This window comes from Halichoerus grypus, chromosome 5, assembly GCF_964656455.1.
Source record: "Halichoerus grypus chromosome 5, mHalGry1.hap1.1, whole genome shotgun sequence".
In the NCBI taxonomy this organism is placed as follows: domain Eukaryota; kingdom Metazoa; phylum Chordata; class Mammalia; order Carnivora; family Phocidae; genus Halichoerus; species Halichoerus grypus.
In genome coordinates, this window is record NC_135716.1 from 181,744,496 (window position 1) to 181,769,591 (window position 25,096).

The window sequence follows — 25,096 nt, forward strand, 5'->3', positions numbered from 1 at the left end:
AAAAAGGAAGAAAACCAGAGCACTGCCAAAGCTCCTGAGCAGAGTCAAGGGCTCCGGCCCAGACACCAAGTTCCAGACTCTTAATAAATAAGGTTATCAAGGCTGCAAGCCCTCTCTCCCCACCCAAACCGCTGAATCATGGCGGGCCTTCGGAAACATGCAGAATGAGTCCCTTTAAAGAAAACTCCGCTGAATAACCCAAAGACAGACATTTCTGCCTAAACCTTGAAAATGCCTACAAGCTGTCCACAGAGCCAATCTCCCTGCATTTTCTCACTGCAAATCCGGGCAGCCTGGCCGGCCCTCGGGGACAGGGCTGACTTTCTCTTCTGCTCAGCCTCTCCTCCAGAAAGAGTTTGGTGTGAAGAGGAAGAGAAGCCTGTGTTCTCCCCACAATAGGGGCAATTATTCGGAGCTGCCGTGGACCCGTGAAGTGTTTACCTTTTGTTTCACAACGTCACTGGAAGTGAGGGGCCCGGTAATTCTGATTCTCATATTGCCCTCTGGTCAAGAATAAAGGCCGTGGGTTGTTTTTCCAGTTGCTCGAAAAGGAAACAGTAACAGGTAGGAAGTTAGCACTTGGCCAAAGACTCTGGGTCACGACTTTGGGTTTCAACCCAATTCTCAGGCTATTGCATGAAACGCTTCCCAGGAATGACATCAAAATGAGCCTTGGTCCCCCTTCTCCTACTTTCCATGTGCCTCGGGGACCTTGAGAGAGTAGGGCTGAGCACTTTAACCATCTTTCTGTTTGGTCTACTGGATGCCATCCGTGGTCAAGATAAGAAGCTGGACAGAGCTTGGGCTCTGAGGGTTTCAGGGTGCTCGGCCCTCCGTGGCAGGTGCGTCCCTCCAGGCCAGACTGCCACCCCGCTTTGGCTTCTGGGAAGGTCAGTGTTTGCTTCAAGATGCATTCCCAGAACGGTCCAGCCAGAATGGGCATCAGAGATGGGGATGCTAGCACCAGCTTGGACACTGAAAAGCAGAGCGAAACCTCTCTGGGCTAACTCTTCTCACACGCAGGTTCAAGTCAGTAGAGCAGAATACCTTTGAGGGCATGCCCAGCTCTTTCATTGCCTTGAAAAACAGCGAAAGTTATTTCAACAAAATTAAAAATTCATAATTCAGTCTCAAACGAGATTGTCATAACTAGAAACCCATGGTTTTCAATACTTTGATACATTTCTGGATTCAAATCCCAGTCTCTGAGCTTGGGAGGTTGGGGTTCAGATCCTGTCTCTCCCCCTTACTGGTTGTGCAACCCGGGGGAAACTGCTTAACTTCTCTGTGCCTGTTTCCACGTCTATAAAATGGGGGAGGGGGAATGACAAGATGAGTTTCATAGGTTTTTGTGAGGATGAAAAACATTAAGTACACATTAAGTAGTCCCCGTCACATAGTGAACACCCAGTAAACGCTGACACTCATCATTATTGTATTGCTATGACGTTTTAAGAATTTTCTATTTGAGAAAGAACGTGAATATGTAAAGCAGAATGAAACTAAAATGAACAGATCTGCACACGGAGCAAAGACTCGCACTTTCAAACCTCAAATAACTTCTTGTGAATATTAAAGTTCGATCTGGTTTTTCAGGCAACAGGGAATTCACTTCTGCCTTCCCAATGATGTGCATCTTGTATTAAGTCTCTTTCCATTGAAAATGAATTCAAACTAGCTTAGGCAAGAAGAGGTACAGTGTGGGTGGGCAGAGAAGTACATTGCAGCAAAGGCAAGGACCGAGTTGGAATCAGGAGGTAGATGAGACCCATGTCCCCTGAATGTCCCCTCGCTCTCATCTACCGAAGCACTGCAACTGGCATTACTCAGGCTGCCTGGATTTGAAGCCGCTTAAAGGTCATTCTTCTGCAGGAACCCCCCCCCCCCAACATGCGGGAGCCCTGGCCACCAGCAGCACCCAGCACCATACCCTAATGACTCGGAGAGCATGAAGGAAGATGGGTTTCCTCTCTCTCTTGGATCCAGCTTGAAAACTCGTGAGAAGAACTCTGATTGGTGTACCTTTCGTCATCTGGAACCTACACCAAATCCCAGAGCTGGTCCTTGGGGGTGAGGTGGGTGGGCAGAGGAGGAAGATAGATTGATCAAAATAATGGCAGAGAGGGAGGCAAACAAAACCATTGGATGTTCAGCACGACATCCCCTGATTCTCAGAGGAAACCAGGCCCACTTTTATAAGTGCTTTATGAATCAGAGTGCCTATGGGTTAAATGGACTTTCCAGCCGGAAATCACAGTTGGAGTCTACAGCGTGGATTCGGCTCTCCCAGGGACACCACCTTTCATGACCATCCATCCACTCATCATTCACGGAGAGGCCCGCAGGAGGTAATGTTTTGTTCATGCGACAACAGGCTGCTTCCCGCCCATGGGGCCCCGGACAAGCCCTGGGCAGAAGGAACACGGACCAAGTCCTGCCCTCCCTGGGGGTGAGTCTCGAGAGCCAGGGAGCCGCTAACCCGGTCCCCGGGGAATGACTTCATTACTAAACTGGGAATTGATGAAAACAAGCGAGTGTTTCAGATCCACTTCAAACTGCCCGAGTTCCGTGGACTTCATGTTTATATAATTTCCACTATCTAAATCAGTTATAAAGTTGGGTGAAATATTTTTTTTTTTTTTGTCTCGCTCTGCACTTTGACTTCCTCACACTTTCAGGTTCATTTCTGCTCCCTCAGGTCCGTCTAGAAGTTCTAAGAAAGACCTTTTTTATAGATTTTGCTCAACGCTGCAAAGGAACGGTTTGTTTTCATTCGTCATGTACCGACACAGGCCCACCTCCAGGTCTCTGGGGAACCATATGAGGCATTTTCCAGAGTTATTTCCAGAATAAACAAGGCTTGAAAGGCAGGCCTTGCTTAACCACTGTCCACAGCTTTGCTTCGCCACTCCAGGCGGGAGGGGAAACTCCTTGACCTTCTGTAAATATTTCAACGCAACCAATTCTCTAAGGAATTAGAATTTGTATTTTGTTGTTGTTGTTGTTAACTCTGAAACATCCACAGAAAAGACACCTTTTTTTATTGCTATGTGCACATTATTGATGGTGAAAAGTTTCAACGCTGTATATTTACGGCCATTCACAAAAGAGTTTCACATTCCAAGACCCTCAGGCAAAAAGGGCACAAAAGAAGAGTCTAAATGATCAGAGTGTAGGGGTTGCTTTTATGCAGCGATCCACATGGAAAGAACTCGGACACACTGCGTGTGATTGAGAAATATTTCTGGCCCCCGGCGTGGCCTGCTACATTGGAAACACCCAATACCCTGAAAATGGAACTGATTAATGACAGACAAAGATGGCAAGAAGGCAGAATGTCATGTATTAAAAATATGTAAACTGCCCAATTTGTCATGGGCACATACACCTGGGGAGAAGCTGTGGCTTGTGTTCAAAAAGAGATTCCTAAACCTTCTGCTGATCCCCAAGCCATCCACAAGTTTGGGGAGGGGGAATCCTTACATGGATCATCACGGGATAAGGGAAGCCCGAGGCATCTGGGGACTAGAAGCAGTTCTGTGTGTGTCAGAATGTGGGAACTTGAACTCACCTTTGCCTTCCACCCTCCTCAGTTCAGGGAACATTTGATGAACCTCGAGTAGTGCAGACCACGTGTCAATGGCGTCAGCCTCCTGGTGTCGGTAAGCCTGTGGGTGTGGAGGGGACCTTGGTGAGCTGGAGAGGACACGTCTGCCCCAAAAGACAGCCCTGTTCACCTCCAGACACTTGCTGGCAATGCATCATTTTGGCAGTCCCTTCTGATTTTTAAAGAGAAATCAGAAATCTCCAAGCTTTTAATATTGCCAACTCATTAAAATTTAAAAGGCTTTCAGTGCCAACACTGGAAGAGCATGAAGATGACCAACAGAGTTCTGATCTCACGACGACTTCTTAGTTACTTTTCCTGAAATCTCAAATACAAAGTTCCTTCAAAGAATGCTTTGGTAGCCAGCCTGTGTGTCAGCTGCTTTATCCCCATGGGGCCGGCACCAGAAGGGCACCTATGGACTAATGTGAACTACTTGGTCTTTTCCCCAGTTCCTGGCATGGGTAGCTCCTAAAACCCTTGGAATTTCCTGAGTGATAGGAGTGCCTCGTTATTCATAATGAGTCCCCTTTGATCACACCTGAGTTTATGCTAATGAGGTGACAGGCTAGGGCCCCTACATGGCTTCTGATGGGCTGGTCCCCAGAAAGACCAAGAGATTAGAGGGTTGGAACTTTCAGCCCCACCCACCAACCTCTGGGAAGAAGGAGGAGCTGTGGATTAAGCTCCATGAAAACCCTTGAACAAGTTGGTGAACACTTCGAGGGGCCAGAATAGTGTATCCGGAGAGGGCACAGAAGCTCCCAGCAACCCACCACACCCCCAGACTGTGCCCTATACCTTTCTTCCATCCAGCTTTTCCTGACTTGTGTCCCTTATACTTAACTGGTAAACGTAAGTGCCTCCCTATGAGTCCTGTGAGCCATGTCAGCAAATGATGGAAACTTAGCAGGGGGTCCTGGGAACCCCCGATCTATAGCCAGTCCATGAGAAGTACAGGTGGCCCACAACTTGCGACCGGCATCTGGGTGGGGACAGGCTTGGAGTGAGCGCCTACCAGCAGGATCCGCACTAATTCGAGGCAGTTAGCGTCTGAATTAAATTGAATTGTTGGACACCCAGTTCGCGTCAGAGAATCAGAGGATTGGTGGTTGGTATTGGAAAACACTCCAGAGCACCCAAATCTCAAGGTTTGAACTTGGGCTTTGTACGTCAGTGCATCCAGCATCCGGTTTGAAGCTCCTAGGGTCATTTTCTGTTATACCAAAGCTTCAGCTTTTGTTTTGTTTTTTGGGTTTTTTTTGGAAGTAATCGTCTTTGCTCACCCTAGCAAGTCATAGCGGCAGCAGGCATAAACATCCACCACGGCATAGGTGTCCACCTAGACGTGGTCTTCCTCTGGTCTTTGATTATTCTGTCTCTCTTCTGTCTCTAGCAGGTGGAGTCTGGAATCGTAGGACAACGGCTCGCTCAAGTAGATTTGTAGACGAGTAAGTAGCCTTGGGGAGAAGGACCTGATAACCAACAATCTCCTGCAATCAGGTAAGTCAGAAGGAGGCTGACTATAATTCCATCACTAAAGAAAGGATGACATCACAGGACAGCAAACGCCAAACATATGGGCTACATGAAAAACATGAAGACACAGCTGTCCCTGGTCCCTGTCTGCACCTCCTACCTTCCCTGGCTCACCTGCTGGGGCCACGCTGGCTTCAGTCAAGCTCTGGGATATGTTATACATCCTGAAAAATGAAGACTGCAACCCTGAATAACCTCAGTGCCGAGCAGTGGTCTAAAATGCATACCACTATTCATGGTTTCTGTGGGTTTTTTATTTTTAATTTTGTATTTATTTATTTTTAAATGAATAGACCTTATTTTTTGGAGCAGCTTTAGGTTTATAGAAAAAATTGAGGGAAGGGTCCAGAGTTTCCATATACCCCCTTGGCCCTTCCAATTTACCCTCTTATTAACGTCTCTGATAGTGTATATTTGTTAACGGTTGATGAGTCAATGAGACACATTGTTTTTAGCTAGAGCCCATTTGCATTAGGGGTCACTTCTGGTGTTGTACATACTATGGGTACATAATGACACGCACCTCCCATCCTGGTATCACGCAGAGCAGTTTCTGTGCCCTAAAAATCCTTGCACTCATCCCTCCCACTCCCAGGGCCCTGGCAGCCATTGAACTTTGTACTGTCTCCGTAGTTTTGCCTTTTCCAGAATGTCATGGAGTTAGAAGTCATCTCGTATGAACACTCTTCAGATTGGCCTCTTCCACTTAGTAATATGCATTTAAGATTTCTCCATGTCTTTTGCTGGTTTGATGGCTCATTTCTTTTTATCACTGAAGAAAATGCCATTGTATAGGTATACCAGTTTGCTTATTCATTTGCCTACTGAGGAACATCTTGGTTGCTTCCAAGTTCTGGCAATTACGATGGAGCTACTGTGAGCATCCATGTGCAGGATTTTGTGTGGACATAAGTTTTCAGCTCATTTGGGTAAATGCCAAGGAGTGCGATTGCTGGATCATGTGTGAAGAGTATGTTTAGTTTGGGAAAAAACTACCAAAGTGTCATCCAAAGGGGCTGTACCATTTTACATCCTTTCTGTGCACTTTTAAACCATAATATCTTTTGGATTTATAAAACCTACACATATCTATCTTTCTCTGGGGTTCATTTTTTTTTTTCATATTCTAAGATAGGGGACAGACTGCCTTACTTCAAAACGTCAGTCATCACGTAGAATTCATGACATCCCTCCGACTCATCATCCTTATGGACCATGCCATCTGAGCTCATCTCCTGTTTCAGAAGTAGGGACTGTGAAGGGATTTCCTCCCTGGCACCACCAGATCCACGAACCCAGTCCCGTCAAGTTTCTCTCTCCTCCCTGCCATGCCCCTCTTCCTATGTGTCCAAGTAGACGTGCTCTTCCCCTGGTCTTTGATTTTTCCATCTCTCTTCTGCCTTTTCCTCAAACTCTTCCTCTCTGTGGGATCATACTTGTCAGGGCTCCAACCTTCTCCACTGTCTCCCATCCTCCAACAAGAAGATAAGAAGCAAATAACCCAACAAGATGTCCTGGGTCCTACACCCTCCTTCATGACCTTCTCCCTCTGCCCCCTTTCGTAGACAAGTCCTCAAGAGTGGTCTACACATCTCTCCTTGACAACTTCTTCTTAATAATTTTTAAATCTCTCCCCTCTAAAGTCAAAATGCCTCCTTATCTCCTTACCTCCAACCCAAGCTTCTATTCCAGACAGTACCATGGATGAGTTTTTAACAAACATCCAATGACAGAAAATCCCTCTTATGCAGATTGTTTCAGAATTAAGAAAGAAAGAAAGAGACAGAGAGAGAGAGAAGGAAAGAAAGGAAGAAAGAGAGAATGAGAGAAGAAAAGAAAGGAACAAGAAAAATTGAGGAAAAATTACCCAACTGGTTTAATGAGAAAAATATAACTCTGATTCCCAAACTGCAGACTGGATGAGAACATTAAAAGAAAAAACAAAAAGGCCAATTTCACTTATAAACAGAGATGAAAAATTTGGCAGTGGAGATGGATATGTGAATTATAGAAGAAGATTCACTAGCAGTCAGATAAACTGAGAGAATATTTAAATTTTATTTAATTTTAAATAATTTTAATAATAGTTACATACTAAAACACCATGTTCCATAAATGTACGGGTGGATTAACATCAGAAAATCCACAAATGTAACTCACTACATTGATGATTTAATAGAGAAAAATTATATTATTTTAATAGATACAGAGAAAACATCTGATAACGGTCAACATTTATTTAGTGGGGCTGTACACCAAGAATATAAAACAAATATTATGCTTAATAAAGAAATTTTAGATATAAAAAAAGATCAATTGTAAGAACAATTGTGAATTACAGTTTTAAAGGAAAAATTGTAAAATACATAAAACACACACACACACCCATAGTCTCGCTGTAGTTGTCAGAATTCTAAGACGCAGTCTCCCCACCAAAGCTCCGGGCCCTCGGTGCAGTAACACCTTCTTTCCCTTATTCAATTAAGCACTAATCTAGGTGCTGCCCTGCAGTGGATTTGCAGATTAATTAAGGTACCAAATCAGCCTAAAGTAGGGAAAGTATTAAGTCGGACCTGATCTCATCACACAAGCCCCTCCCCCGCCCCCTTTTTAAAGTATTCTCTCTTTACCCAACATGGAGTGGGTAGAGTCGCGTGCTCTGTCCACTAAGCCAGCCAGGCACCCCCCACGTGTAAGCTCTCTGAAAGCAGAGTTTTCTCCGACTGGTCACAGAAAAGGAATCAGAGATTCCAGGCAAGAGGGGAATTCAGCACGCGATTGCTGCCTTGAAGATAAAGTAGACCCTGTTGGAAGGAATGTGGGCAGTTTCTATGTGCTGAGAACAGCCCCCAACTGACAACCAGCAAGCAAACAGGACCTCAGTCCTCCAACCCCAGAGCTGAATTTCACCAACAAGAATGAACTTAGGAGCACATTTTCCTGCTGAACCTCCAAACAAGAACTAAACCCAGTCCGCACGTTAATTTCAGCCTTGTGCTATTCTGAACAGAAAACTCAGCCACACCATCCATGCCAGACTTCTGACCTACAGAACTGTGAGCTAATAAACAGGTGTTGTTTGAAACTGCTACGTTTGTGCTAATTTGTTACATAGCAATAGAAAACAATCCCTCCATCCACATTTTTTCCAGAGCATTTATGCATGCAGTGAATGTGCATATTTTCCTTTTACAAAATGAAATCTTATTGTATATAGTATTTTATAACCAGATAATTAAAGATTCAGTTTGCCAGTTTCCACCAAAACCAAACAAAACACAAGCAATTTGTTGACATTTTCATTGGAATAACAGTGAACCAATAAATCAGTTAGAAGACAATTGACATGTTTAGGAGGTTATGGAAATAAGTCAGAGAGAGAAAGACAAATACTGTATGATATCTCTTATACGTGGAATCTAAAAAAGCCAAACTCATAGAAACAGAAAATGGGAGGTTGCCAAGGGATGGGGGAGATGGGGGGGGATGTTGGTCAAAGAGTACAAACTTCTAGTTAAAAAGTGAACAAGGTCTGGGGATCTAATGATAGCACTGTGATTACAGATAACAATATTGGGCTAGACACACTGGTAAGTAGCTAAGAGAGGAGATCTTAAATGTTCTAGCCACAAAGAATAAATGGTAATCATATTCCAAGATGTATGTGTAACAAATCAACACGTTGTAGCTTTAAAGTTACACAATAACATATGTCACTTATATCTCCACAAAGTTGGGGGATGCAAAAGAGATTATGTCTTCAGTAAGGTAACTCTCCATTTATTTAGGTTTTTAATGTCTGTGGGGCGAATTTTATAATCTTCTCTCTAAAAGTCTTGCTCATTTTCATTACGCTTATCCTGAAGCCTTATTGCAAATGGTATTGTTTTTATGACCTATTTTTCACTGATTGTTGTTGGTTTAGCAACACTGTAGAAATGTAATTGAGTTTTGTATTTTGATTTTGCAGCAACCTTTCTTTTTTCTTCCCAAAGATTGATTGATTTTAGAGAGAGAACATGAGTGGGGGAGGGGCAGAAGGAGAGAATCTTCAAGCAGACTCCCCACTGAGCGGGGCACCCAGGCAGGGCTCGATCTCATGAACCATGAGATCACGACCTGAGCGGAAACCAAGAATCAGAGGCCTAACCTACTGAGCCCCCCAGGTGCCCCTGCAACAACCTTTCCAAAACCCTCTATTAATGTCTGTGTACACTCTTTAGGATTTTCTAAGAAGCCAAATACATCTCGAATGGTTTCTGTTTTACTTTTTCCTTTTCAATTCTGTAAGTTTTCCTTTTCTGCTCTCTTGCTGGGCTGACTAGCACCTCCATCACCATGTGGACTAGCAGACGTAGAACTTGGTGTCTTTGGGTTGTTCTGAATTTTAAAGAGAATGTTTTTAGTGTTCCAGCATTAAGTTTAAGGTTTGCTGTAGTTTCGTTTGTTTGTTTAAACCATCTTTATTATGTTAAGGATATTCTCGCCTACTTGTAGTCTGCTAAGATTTTTTTTTGGGTCATGGATGAATGTTAAATATTATAATTTGCTTTTCTGCATTGATTGAGGCAATCCATAGTTTTCATCCTTTAATCAATTGAGACGGCAGATTACAGTAGATTTTCCTAGAATCGAACTTCCTTGATTTTGTTTGTTAATGTTTTGTTTAGGATACTTACAACTATATTCATGAGTGAAGTTTGTTAGGAATTCTCCTTCCTTGTACCATTCTTGCTGGTTTTGGTGTCATGGTTACACAAATTGATTTGAGTTTCAATCAGTTAGTTAAGGTGTATTCTCATCATCCCTATTACTTGAAAGAGTTTGTGCGATGTTGGAATTACTTCTTCCTTGAGTGTTTGGTAAAACTTCTTCCCTGCAGAATCATTTGGCTTGACATTTCCTCAAAAGAAGGTTTTAACTTGTGTTTCAATTTCTTTAATGGGTTTACATCCAGTCAGGTTTTCTGTTTCTTCCTGAGTCACTGTTGATAAGTTGTATCTTCCTAGGAATTGATCAACTTGTAGTCCTTAAAGATGTTTATAATATCCTCTGCCCCATCTGTGTTTATGTGTCCTTATCCAGTCTTGGTACTGTTTATTTGCCCTGATCAACTTTATTGGGGTGTGTGCTTGGCACAGGGCACGTACAGTGCTTGTAAAAATAATGAACAATTCTCCTATTACAGCATGTTATATACATTATGGTTAGCTATGTTATATACAATATGGCTAATGTATTATTATATCTCGTACCAGTCATTAAGCTACACTGCTGTTTGGGCAGAAGGTGGGAGGGAGGGAGGATCGGCACATCTTCCTGGTGATAGTCAAAGCCAATAACCTAGCCACAAAGGACCATATCAGTGATACAGAGCCTGAAGACCAATTCTTGTCACCACATGGGCCAAGATCTAATTTCTGGATAAAAGACTAGAAAAGTCTTTCATTTTACTACATACCAACTTTGACTGGATCTTAATGATACAATTCCATTTTTTACAGCTACTGAATACATGTATTACTAAATACTAAGTATTAGTAAGTAATACTAAGTACTACTAAATACTAAGAAAATAACCTAAATTTTAGAAGTCTACATATATTCTATGGATCTCAAATCTATTTTGATTTTAAATGGGGGGGAAATCCCCCCCAAAACATTTTCCTTTTTCCTGACCTGGCCTCACACAAAATGGGTTCTCACTGCTGGACTAAATAATCCATTTATTAGTCAATTGTGGCCTTCCAATCAAGAGGCTTCACATTGGAAACCAAATTTAAAAAGATAGACTCTACATGCCCAAGAATCTTGGTTCAAGGAATAAGAAAAGGTATACATTTTAAGTAGAAAAGCTATTTTGGGGTTTGTCCCAAGAGCCAGGAAGACAAGTAATTCACTAAATTTGTTCATTCATTCATTAATTCATCCATCCGTTCACTATGTATTCATTTAATGGCATGATAATATAATTTATTTGTCTCCAACATCCCTACAAATGACCCCCAGCATTCTGTTTGACTTGATAACTATGATTTATAGATCTCCTTCCTGGGTTATAATCAACACCTTGAATTGCATCTTCCTCCTAAATATAGTTTAGGTTATATTTCCTTAAACATATGTACTACATACTTATCCACATGATGCTCATCTACTATTTGTCCAATCACTCACGCTGCCCATGCAACTGGTCTCCATTACCTTGAAATTTTAAGGAGCTGTGGCTGCATGGTGTCTTTGTGCTGTTCCTTTATTTGGTAATCGTAATAAGTGTTTAGCACATTAGGGTCCTCAATAAACATTGAAATAATAACAGATTCCATCCTTGATAACCACTGACTTCACAAAATTAACTAGGCAGTGGCCTTTGTATCTCAATATATTCAACACAAACTGTAATCACTTGCTGCTATGAAATCTCTCTGCCAACAACAATATGAAATTGGCTGATTTGGAACCTGTGTCTTAGCTGCACGTCACGCTGTGAATTCAGGCTTATCAGGGTTTGTCTGTAAAGGCAGATCTACTGGCACAGGAAGTCAGTGTCCCTGGGGCCTCAGGCAATGTCCTGATCCCAGTCTCATTCCCTTTGACTTACTCTCTTCCCCTAGTGAAAGGACTTTCACTTCTCCTTTCTGTCTAATAGAAATTCTCCTTACCTAATATGCTCTTTCCTCCCAGCCCTTGCACTTCATTATTCTGCTGTCAGTTTTAAACCCAGTGGGGTGGGGGGAGGGGGCGAGAAAACAGCTCCACTGCAAGACAGTAGAGTTGTGACGGTGAAAAGCAAGAAATAACAGCAGTGATCGCAGGTACTACGAAAAGTGATGTCAATGCAGAAACTGGGACGTGGGGTGAGAGACAGGGCGACGGGGCCAAGAGGAAGGCTACTGTGCGCTGCAGGACATCACTCTAATGTCTCCTCAAAAATTATATTTGAATGGGTGAACCTTGAGGACATTACGCTCAGTGAAATGAGCCAGTCACAAAAAGAGAAACACTGTATGATTCTACTTCCATCAAGTACCTAGAATAGCCAAATTCATAGAGACAGAAAGTAGAACGGTGATTTCCAGGGCCAGGAGGAGGGGAGAATGGGAAGATGTTTAATGAGTATTGAGTTTCAGTTTGGCAAGATGAAAAGAGCTCTGGAGATTTGAACTTGTACAGTACATACGCTTTTGTATCTGGCTTCTGTCACTCAACATGTTTTTAGAATTTAACTGTGTGAATCATCAGATGGTTCCTTTGTATGGTAAAATAATATTTCATTGCAAAGATGTATCATGATTTATTTATCCATTCACCTGTGGATGGACATTTTGGTTGTTTCTAGTTCTTTGGCAATTATGAACAAAGATACTATGGACATTCGTGCCCAAGTTATTATGTAGACCTATGTTTTTATTTACCTTGGATAAATACCTAGCAGTGGAATTGAATCATGTATATAACTTTATAAGAAACTACCAAACTGTTTTTCAAAGTGGTTGTACCATGTTATATTACTACCAGGTATGTATGAGAATTCCAGTTGTTCCACATTCTTATCAACACTTGGTATTGTCGTGTTCTTAAATTTTAGCCATTCTAGTGGGTTATGTGTGGATTTAGTTTGTGTTTCCCTGATGCCTGATGATGTTGATGTTCATGTGTTTATATATTGCAAAAAGTGTCTCCCAGTCTATGACTTGCCTTTTCTTTTCTTAACAGTGGCTTGCCAAGAGCAAAAGTTTTTAACTTTGATGAAGTCCATTTTTCAACTTTTTATGGTTCATTATTTTTTTGTGTCTTTAGTTTATATTATAAGATATGATCTATTTCAAGTTAATTTTGTTTAGGGTGTAAGGTAAACATCAAGGCTCTTATTTTTCATGTGGATATCCAGTTTTTACTACAAATTTGTTAAAGAGCCTCTCCTTGCCCCCAACTGAATTATCCTGGCCACTTTGTCAAAAATCAACTGACTATATATACATGGGTCTATTTCTAGTATCCTCTAAATTGTTTCACTGATCTATAAGTCTATCTTTATGCCAATACTACACTGTGTCATCGTGCACTGAAATAAAGTTCTCAGACACCAATCTGGGCAGCCGTGCAGGGCTGCCTCTGCAAGGGAGAGCAGCAGCAGCTGAATTCTGCACATAGCTTTTATTTTGTTGTTGTTGTTGTTTTTAATCAGCAAAGCAAGGACAGATGTATCAAAGCATGGCGAAGGAATACAAAGAGATGGCAGTTATCTTGAAGCTGGAAAGCAGGCCTGTACTTCCCCTATGCTCAGGCATGCAGGGAGGGGGTTAAGGAATAAGGGAGGAATGGGATGTTCGAGTTAGCAATCACCCGAGGCAGGAAGGGGAATTGAGGGTTATTTTATTTCATAGCTCCTTATCTATGCCCTGCCCCAGGAGATGATGGGATGCTGTTCCTTCGGGCCATTGCATTCAACAGCCTGAGAACAGGAAGGCTGCTGATGTTTCAGCTGCTTCCACAGTCACCCCTTAGGGCTTACAATACACTTTCTAGGAATAACCCCACACACTGTCTTGATTACTGTAGCTGAATATTAAATCCTGAAACCAGATAATGTGAGTCTTCTAATTTTATTCTTCATTTTCAAAATCACTTTTGCTTTTTGTAGGCTCTTTGCATTTCCATATAAATTTTAGGATCATTTTGCCAATTTCTGCAAAAAAAAAAAAAAACCTGCTGGAATTTTTAATTGGGATTGTATTGAATCTACAAATCAGTTTGGAGATAATTAACAGTTGTTTTTTTTTTTAAATTGAGTCTTCCCATCCATGAACATGGTCTAGCTATCTATTAATTTATATCTTTTAAAATTTCTCTCCGCAATATTTTGGAATTTTCTGTGTACAGGTTTTATATATACTTTGTTAAGGTTATCCCTGAGTACTTTATGATTTTAGAAGCTATCATAAATGGTACTTTTATTTGAATTTTCAGTTGTTCATTGTTAATATATGGAAATTCAATTGATTTTTGTATATTGACCTTATATCTTGCAACATTACTAGACTCAATTATACCTAATAACATTTTTTGTAGATCCTTAGGATTTTCTATATACAAGATCATGTTATCCATGAATAAAAACAGTTTTACATCTTTCCAATTTGTATACCTTTTATTTCCTTTTCATGGTTTATTGCACAGGCTAGGACCTCCAGTACAATGTTGAATAGGAAAAGTGAGAATGGACATCCTTGTTTGGTTCCTAGTCTTAGGGAAAAAGTATTCAGTGTTTTGCCATTAAGGGCATTGTCAGTGCTAAGGTTGTTGATATCCTTTAGCAGGGTGAGATAGGTCTTTTCTATTCCTAACTTGTCAGCAGTTTATAAATATGTATTTTTGCCAACAGTTTTGGGTGTTTTTGTTTTGTTTTGTTTAGGTGGGAAGGGAGTGCATCAATGGAGGTCTGAGCCCGCTACACTTTGAAAGACCTGTTTACAAGGTTGGCCTTTAGCTGCCATCTAGGGACTTAGATTTCAGGAGGGTTCCCACCATTCCCAGAACTGGTAAGGGTGGCTTGCTGTGCCTGAACTGTTTGTACAAGCAATGTGGTTTATGCTAAACACCTGCTTTCTTAACTTGGAGTCTGGAATCTTGGTATATGCCACACGGTGCCTATGTGACCAGTTCCCAATAAAAACCTGGGCAGAGTCTCTAATGAGCTTCCTTGGAGGACAGCAACTCACAGATGCTGTCATAAGGTGTTGCTGGAAGAATTAAGCACAGAGAGGACCCCTGGAAGGCTAAACTTATTGTCTTCCAGACTTCACCTCATTGCTGATTTTGCTGTATATCCTGTCACTGTGATAAATCTGTCATGAGTATGACTATATGCTGAATACTCTTGAGTCCTCAAAATCACAGAATCTGAAGGTGGCTTGGGGATCACCTACACAAATATATAGTTTTTCTCCTTTATTCTGTGAATTATATTAATTGATTTTAAAAATTAAACCAATCTTGAATTCCTGGATATAAAATTAGATTTGATTTGCTCATATGTTGTTAAAGAATTTGCCTCTTATTAATAAGGGATATTGGCCTATAACTTACCTTATTTATAATAATTTTGTCTGGTTTAGGTATCAGAGTAAATGAGCCTCATGAAACTATTTTCTGAAAGTTTGTGTAAGAATAGTATTAATTCTTTCTTAAATACATGATAGAATTCTCCAATGGAGCCATCTGGGCCTGGTGTTGTCAGCTGTTTTAAAATTACAAATTTAATATCTTTAATAGACATAAACCTATTAAGATTTTCTGTTTCTTCTTGAGTCAGTTTCAGTATTTGAATCTTTCAAAGAATTTGTCTCATTTAAGTTGTCAAATTTGTTGGCATTAATTATTCAAAACGGAATTATGGTGATGTCGTTCTTTCATTCCTGATATTGATAATTTGTGCTTTCCCTCTTTTCTTCTTGATGATTCTGGCTAGAGTTTTATCACTTTTATTATTCTTTTCAAAGCCCTGACTATTGCTTCCATTGATATTTCTCTGTGATTTCTATTTCATTAGTTTCCACTTTTATTTTTACTTATGCAAATGTTTGGTATAATTTGTCTTTTTCTCTTTTAGCTTCTTAAGTTGGAAACTTATTCATTTTAGATGCTTTTTCCCCCGATATATGTATTTAATGCTATAAACTTCCCTCTGAGCCCTGCTTTAGCTAAATGTCAGAAATTTTTATATATTGTGTTTTCACTCACCTTCAGTTCAAAATATTTTTTAATTTCCACAGTGATTTCTTCTTAGACTCATAGGTTATTTAGAAAGATGTTGTTTATTTTCCTAATTATTTGGAGACTTTTCAGAGATTTTTCTGTCCTTTGTTGTTTAATTCCTTAATTTTAGCCAAGTCCCAGGTGGCAGGGGATTGGTGAAAGTTGGTGCTGTCCCTTGGCTGAAAGCTTCTCAGACACTTAAACTGTTTAATTTACTTAACCAACAATTTTTTTCCTATGGCCCCTGAAAAGGTAAATGTCAGACACACGTTCTGAATTAATGAAATCCTAATGTTGACATTTAATACTTGATATTGTATACTTTAAGCAAAAAATATTCATGACTTTAAACAACCATTAATTTTAAGCTCAACACTCGGGTTCTTGTACTTTTTTAAACTTCTGGATTTTCACTCATATTTAGATCACTTAATTTGAAACTAAAAAAATAAGAAGTCTGAATAGGCAGAGCACAGAGGTTTTTAGGGCCATGAAACCACCCTGGATGCTGCTATACTGGTGGATACATGTCTTTATCCATTCGTCAAAACCCATAGAATGTACAACGCCAGGCGTGAACCCTAATGTAAACTCTGGACTTTGGGTGATTATGATGTGTCAGTGTGGGTTCATCGATTGTGACAAAGGTACCACTCTGGTGTAGGACACAGACAGTGGAGGAGGCTGTGCGTGTGTGGGGGGCAGGGGACAGAGGGGAATTCTGTACTTTCTACTCAATGTTGCTGCAAATCTAAAACTGTTCTAAAATAAAAATAAAGTCTATTTTTTAAAATAGTCATAAGATCTTGTGACATGCTGAATATTAGGTTAATGTTTCATAATGTTTTCACCTTTGTTACTGCTACTAGATTAGATTCTCGAATCCCATATGGTTTCAAGGATAACTTTTAAAAATCCCCCTTAAGCTTTAATAAGCTTGACCATTTTATAGTAAAATAATTTAGGTTAAGCTATATTATTTTAGAAATGAAGCATTTTGAGGACTCTGTCAAGTCCCTGGGATGTGAGTCAGCTATTAAATTAATTATGATCTTAAGGAAAAAGCATCCCTTTTACTACTCACTCATTTGCCTTCCCTGCTGAGTGTATAAGATTAGCATTACATGTGTCGTAGAGCTGCCTCTCCTAGGAGTCCAGTGGAGCTTGGTAAATAATATCAGAACTGAGTCATTTATGGTTGAATGACACAGAATGAAAAATAAATGACTTTCAGGCAGTTCCTGTTGCCTAATATGGACTAAGAAGTAGACACTTTAACTAAAGCGCCCCACCTGTGACCCAAATGAACCTTTCCCTATAAGGATATTGATCTGATTTCCTGATCAAAAGAAGGAATCCAGAAACACAGTAAATGATCTGCCTGGCCCTGAAAGCAGGCCACTTTTCTCTTCCCAAAGGCTTTGTCAATGTAAATATACCACGTTTATTCCTCGACTAGCTGCAGGTGTTTTGTCTTGTTTTGAAGAATTACAGTTAAAGCTGCCATTCCATCCTCGTGAAAGGTCATATCACCCAGCGGTTGTCCAGGTGGCTTGAGTTTATTGCACTGGGAAGCAGAAACAAGATAACTGAAAAGAGACTTCATATTTAGAACTTAGAAAACCAGGACTGCTATTTCCATAGGGTTTGTTTGTTTGTTTGTTTTTTCCAATACAACTCTCCATTCTGCAGTGACTGAGAAGCCTAGAGCAGTGACGTCTCATACAATTTACACCACTAGTCCCCAGCCTCTTACCTGGCAATAAAGGCGAGATTGGTATATAACATCCTCTTTCTTTGAGAAGTAGGAAACATGAGTCGACCTTGACAGCTTTCAGATAACTGAATCAAACTTTAGAAAACCATAAGGAAAAGGGAGACCTTCTCTCTAAGGAAGTGACAGCAGATTCGTAAACTGAATGATTCATCAACTGCTTTCAAGTTGCAAAACTGATTATGAATCACCAGAGAAAAACTTAAAGTCTCACCAAATCTGAGTTTTCTTTTAAGAATCAACAAATGTACTCTCTGCTGTTCATGAACATATCCTTATTCACTGACCTGAAATAACCTCTGGAGAAAGTTAAAATATGTCAACTTGTACAACACACTCCTTAGAAATAATTGTTTAAAAACCTTGATTTGGCTCTGGATTTCTTTTGAATGAATCATAGGAGTCTGGATGATAAAAAGGATTATGTTTAGGAAAATGTATTCAAAACAGGCATTGGATAAAAATATAGAAATTTCTTTTGGTAGAAATCTGTGTATTTCTGAACCCTTCTTCAGAAGAGTGTTCCCTTGAAAAAAAAGACTCTGGTTGAATAACAACCTGATAAAGGAGGAAGTGACCTTGACAATCATGACTACCAGTTAAGAGGGGAAATGTTCAAAAGTGGAGATCTACAGGTGGTTCTTTATATAAAAACCATTAACAATAGGTGGAATTCTCTCGAGATCAGAATCCATACTGTGCCATTTAAGAATCTACCTTATTCTGTTTCAGAATTGCAGACTAATGGATGACCCTAGAATGCTCCCAAGAAATGATGAATAATGTCCACTCGAAGATTTTAATCATTAACTTCAGAGCAACCTTAGACTTACGTCCAGCTTCAGGAGCAGGTGCAGAAGGATGGTGGTCAGAAAGATGACATATTTTCTAACTGACTAGAAGCTTCAAGATAGTGAAGGTAGATGAAAATAATATTTGAGTGTTGGGAATTTCTTCTCGTGTTTATATAAGGGCAATTTTGCTATCAGCATTTAGGAAATTGAAATATAAATAGACAATAAAAATTTATCTAGACCATGTAAACATGATGGGTTTTACAATTTGGCCTGAAAATCTCCTAAGATTTGCCTGCTGGATTTCCATGTGATAACCTCGTTGAACATTAAACCCCAAAATGGAGAGGGTGGATAGGTGACAAGGGATTCTGAAACCAAACAGCCCTCAGCTCTGAAGTCTGCTTATCAAGAGGATTTTTAATTCCCTTCACTTTGGGGTATAGGTTCTTTGTTTCCATAGGCCCCGATGAGTCTGTTTCTGGCGTCTCTTCTCCTAGAGCAGCCTTGGTAGGGTAGAAGAGAGAAGAATTTGCAATCTGAGCACCCGACTTCAGTCCCTGTTTTGCCACTCACTAGTATGAGGTTGGGGAAGTTACTCAACCCATCAGAGCCTCAGTGTCCTCATCTCTAAAATGGGGCTGATAAAACGGCCTCACAAGGTTGTTGTGGTCACTGAATTCGGTAAGATTTGGGACCTTGAGATGTGGGCACCCCAAGAAGGTTCAGCCAGAGTAAATCTTAAAGCTCATGGGAATCCTTATTTTATGTTTGTAGTATTTCCTGGTTAAAAGTATTTTAAGAATCGCAGTTACGGAAGGAGGGGGAATACTTTCAGTGTCATTACCAACCAAGGATGCTGGTTTCCAGGACTGGTTTTGTGAAGGCTGCATCGCATGCCTACAAAGGATTCTAAATTCTCTTCTGCAAATCCCTCTAATGACCTTAGAAACTATTCTATGTCAATAAGTAAATTTATTACAGCAAAGAACAGAAACTCTCTCTTTTGTGCTGAAAACAATCTTCTAACCATAGTCACTACTCAACAAACACATGTTGAGATGAGTGTACACAGGAATTTGAAGGGATTCCAGTGTTTTCTTCTACCCCTCCAGTTCACTGCCCTGTGGAAAGTGTCCCTGTGCTGGACCACAGGACCAGCCACCACCCTGTCCTGATTTATAGCCTTTTCCTGTGAACTGCTTCTCTCAGAGCTAAAAGCAGGATGTTACGCTCATATTTGTTTTACTTCTCCCCACTCACCAGGCATTTAAATCAACTTGGATTAAGAAACCAAAATGTCCACCATGCTTTTTGATCTTTGGTGGAAGTGTAATGGGTGAAACATGCTCACTAGCTACGGACACCTTGCCCTGATCTTACCTCCAGTGGATGGGGTGGAGGAGGTCACCGCATCTCAGTGAGAAACACAGAACCCGCTCACACTTGGAGAATGGATGTGTCTCCCTACAAGTCCTTGGTGGCTCTCATGAGAGTGTGGTATCCAAACTTTTGGGTTCCTTTAAAAAAAAAAAAAAGTCATTAAATCTCTGCCAAGACTTAAAAAGTGAAGTGGACGAAGTGACTTCATGTTTGAATGAAAGAGGCAGTTCATTGGGTGGAGTTAATGAGGGCAGAGGTGAGTCATGGAGTCCTGAGTTGTGCATATAATTACAGCTCATTTAGAAATAAGCACGTATGTACATGACCTTTATTCTCCACCAAAGCTGCACAAACGTCCGCTTCCATGCTGACACAGACAACCGATGGAAATAAATTCAAACAGCAGGAGCCCGACATCTGATCACGTTCCAGGAGATTAGATGGCGCTGAGCGGATGAGGCGTTGAGAAATACCACGCGTACATTAATCACACACCTCCAGAGGTCAAGGTGCCCAACTGACGGCGGCTGGTCTCCGAGACTCTGCTGGCTTGAGTTGATAATAGTTGGCCAGACTGACACGGCATCTCCGAACTTCCCTATTCCGTGTCACCATCTTCCAGTTTCCTGCACAATCAGCCCTTTAGAGGAATCTTTGCCTCTTCCTTCCCTTCAATAATCCCTGATCTTTGGATGTCTTTTCATGGTTCACGGTCCCCGGTCCCCAAGTCGTGTTAGTCTTTTCCCCTTAAAATCTCATCCTCGCCCATCCCTCCTGTTATTTCCTATTCCCGATGATCCTCTCCCCTCACCTCTAACTTCCTCCACCCTTCAGTTCATCCTCTACATCACTGCAGATTTGTGTCCCCAAAATGCCCTTTGCAAAGATCCCAGCTGAGCTCAGAGATCACCTCTCCACTGCCTGCAAACATCTCAGCCTGACTTTCAAATATAAAATCTGGCCCAAATCTACTTCACCAGGGTTTTCTCCCAGAGCCACCTCGCTCCTGTCTAACTGGTGGCCACCCTTCTGTAATACACCCAACGGATTTCAGGTGGGCCCTTGGCCCCATAATGTCCTCCTCTTGTCTCCCCTGTGCCCGCAAAGCCCTCCCTAGGAGCCTTACCAGGCATCACTTGGCTTTTTTATTTCCTCTGAGAAGCCTTACCCAGGCATCACTTGGCTTTTTTATTTCCTCTACTTGAATGCACTGCTGCCCGCCCCCCGTCCCCAGTCATCAGCTCCTCCACAAAGCATTCCTGATCTCTGAGCCAGAAGGAGTCTCCCTGCTGTCACCTCCATGGCACCCTCATGGCTGCTCATGACACATGTCACAAACTGCTTGATTTTATAGTTATTTCCCTGTTGGATTATAAGCTCATTGACAATAGGCACCAAGTCTTACTCATACTTTTATGCCCTGCAGCACCCAACACAGTATATTATCGAAAAATATCTGTTGAATGAATAAAGAAAGCCTTTAAAGGACCTTATCAGAGCAACAGACATCTTGACCCTAATGGACAGAGGTCCTTTAGTCCCATCTTCTGGCAACGTTGTTCTAATCATCCTGCATCTTTAAGGAAGATCCACGTGGTCCACCTCGTTCATCAGAAGTTGTGCCAACTTATTTGAGATTTCACAGTTTTGTGTGATAAATTCATACGTAATAAGGAAAATAAGTATCATGTATCTCAATTTACCTACAGTGACCCACGGTATATCTGTTAGAGGTCAACCCTGCCAGCCTTTCGAATACACTGCTCAAAACCACAAATTATTCAAGTCAAATACAACAACTGAGTATGAATAAGGTAGAAAGGTGACACACACACCGGGTGCCAGATCCCGGGCCCAGGACGCGATTCACCTCAACATGCACTCTCTCTGTTCTGCATCCTGCTCAGTGACCATCCCTTGTTAGCAGCATTGCAAAATCCCGGCCCGAAAATATCAAAAGGTCCTGAAATTAAATGTCATTCTCCTCACCACTCATCTCTTTCCAGCTTCACACCAGTCACCCCCCATCGCCCACAGTTTTTCCTGTCCATGAGCCTTTTCGGGCCTAAATTCTATGTGTTTCCTATAATAGCAACACTAATTGGTCACGACCGTGGTTCTGTGTCATGCCTATTTCAAAGACACTCTGAGTACTTTATAACCGTCGCACTTTTAACATGTTATTAATTGACAAAATAATTCCATACAGTAATTAACAATTATGCTCCCACTGAGGAAACTAAAGCTCAGGAAGATTTACGTAACCAACCTGAGGATATTACAAGGTCAAAATCAGGGCCCGAACTGAAAACAAGGCCTCCTAATTGGTGCTATACTTGGAAGGTCCTGCTTCCTTATCTTTCCCCCATGGTGTGCTCTAAAAGATACAAGAAAGCAGTAGCAGAGCATTAAAAAAAAAAAAAAAAAAAAGCTATCTTCTAAAAATAACATCACACATTTAATCCCCAACTGCTCAGTTATCTGAACAAGTGCTCTGCGCTCCTACTTTTCCTTGTCTGGAGAGACCTAGCCTGTCTATAAACACTGGAAATGGTCTTTCCCTTCTTCACAAGAGTTTCTGTGCTTCAGTCCCTGGTTCAACAGAGCCTCTCAACTGCTCTTTCTGCTTTGGGTGCTGAGGCGCAGTTCAGGTCCGTTCCCTTCTAAGCTCAAAACTTCCAATTGTTTCCTCCATCCTTCAGAGTAAAAATCAAAGTCCTTATCATGAAGCTTTTCATGATGTGGCCCCCGTTCCCTCTCTATCCTCATCCCTCACTCCTCTCCCCCTCATTCGTTACATCCCAGCTCTGCCCTTCTGTTCCTCAGGCACACTCTGGCCTCAGGGCCTTTGCACATGCTCTTCCCTTTGCCTGGAATGTGCTTCCCGGGATGACTCAGACGCCATTGAGCACTTTACACAAATATCACCTCCCCAGCGACGCCTTCCCCGGCCACCCAATCTATCATTTTCAGCCACTCTTCTGCCTCTACCCTAGCATGTTCAAACTCTGCCTTTGCCCAGTTTTTTTTTCCCCTAGCACTTGACATTATCCCACATATTCTACTCATTGATCTTGTTTGTTGTCGCCACCCGGTACAGCAGCCCAGTGAACGCAGTTGGGACAGAAACACACATCTTTGTGTGGGGGATACTGCGTACAATGGTGACTAACGTTGTCATAAATGGTGCTGGCTCCCTGGCTCTTTAGGTTACTGCAAAGCACTATGACAAAGTCACTGGTGGTTTGAATTACTTGAAAACTCAGAATACTATTAATTTCCGGTGAACAATTCCAAGAAACATGGTACTTGGGGAAGAATTAAGATGTTTTCAGAACAGCACAAAGGGCCGCCTGCTGTGGATCTAGGGAAAAAAAGACCATCCTGCTGAAGTCATTTTCCTGTTTAGCAAAACCACAGCAAGCAGTTCGGTGGATATTTTGAGATTTACTGTACTCTGATTCATTCAAAATGAGATTCCACATGATAATTTGTTTCTTTAAAGTGTTTTGGAAGAAAGTCATTTCCATTCCAGCTCGTATTTTTGTTTAAAAAAAAAAAAGAAAGAAAAGCATTTATCATTTCCAAGTCTAGAAGTTACTGACTTTCTACCAAAAAGTTTCTTACAGGTTACTCAGTAAGACTTTTTAAAAAGAGAGCGAGAGAGAGATTTTGTTTTTTATTTTTTTGTATTTATTTGTGGGTGTGTGTGAGAGAGATTTTGTTTTGTAAAAAAGATTTTTATTTATTTATTTGATAGAAAGAGAGAACACAAGCAGGGGGAGCGGCAGAGGGAGAGGGAGAAGCAGGCTCCCAGCTGAGCAAGGAGCCTGATGCGGGACTCGATCCCAGGACCCCGGGATCATGACCTGAGCTGAAGGCAGATGCCTAACCAACTGAGCCACCCAGGTGTCCCTAGAGAGATTTTAAATGGCTACCTCTTTCCAACTAAATTAGCATTCATCAAGTGCCTTCCAAGGTGTGTCTTGGAGCAAATTATTGAGCCACACTTTGCCTCATTTTGTGCATGATAAGGGGTGAAGGGGCCTGCGGCCTTTTGTAGATGCCGACTGCAGGTACCCCCTCCACACAGTGCCATTGTGGGGTGGAGGATGGAGGCCCATGCGGTCCTTGGTGGCCCCGGGTAGATGCTGTGCCCTGCTCCCACCTGCATTTCAAGGGCTGTTGCCAGAGGTGAGAGCTGGCCCCACATGCTTCAGAAATGCTTCCTGATGCCATCCCCCATTTGGCAGCAGAGTTCCGGGCCTGTGGTAGCTCCCCTTGTCTTCTCACATATTCCCTGCTCCCGCTGATCCCTCTCCACGACCCTGAGCCCACACGACAGCTGCAAAAACCATGGCCAGCCTCTCTCCAAGGACTACCGGTTTGGAAGATCACTGCATTTCTCACACGATTTGGAGCAAACAAATGGGATTATGATTGGGGTTCTTCACAGGAAATCCTCTCTCTGATGATGTCCCAGTGTTCCTTGAATGCCCCAAAATATCCATAACCAAGCCTCTGTCTTCCTTGTGCCTGTGTTCCCAAACATCTAACACAGTAACTTGCATGTGATAAATGTTCAAGAAATAGGTACTGAATTAGGGCTTTTGTTGGATGAATTTTTCAATGTTAAATGTCTTAAAGGACATTTATTTGTCTATACAGAGAGCCTCTACTCGTGTGTTAACACTGAGCTTTTTGAAAGAAAAGCACTATGCGAGACACCTGGGTGGCTCGGTTGGTTGAGCATCTGCCTTTGGCTCAAGTCATGATCCCAGGGCCCTGGGATCAAGTCCCAAGTTGTGCTCCAGGGAGCCTGCTTCTCCCTCTCCCTCTGCCTCTCCCCTCAACTTGTTCTCTCTCTCAAATAAATAAATAAAATCTTAAAAAAAAAAAGAAAAGCACTATGCATATGTGCACAAGGCAATATGTTTAAAGCTAAATTATTTAAAATAATTTAAAATATATGAAGCACGGCACTGTAACACCAGAAGATTCTGAAGCATCAGATAGAAAAAGGCTCACTCCATATAAAGGGAACATCTTCACAGTCCATCCTGCATACTCTGGTGTGTTTATAGTAGCATGCTAATGCAGTAGAAGGAGTGAATTAGGGACGCACACATCATGGATGTATTTCAAAGATAGGCCGAGTGAAAGAAACTTCATACAAAAGAGTACACCTTGTATAATTCCGTTTATATGAAGTCTAGAACAGACCAAAGCAATCGATGGTAG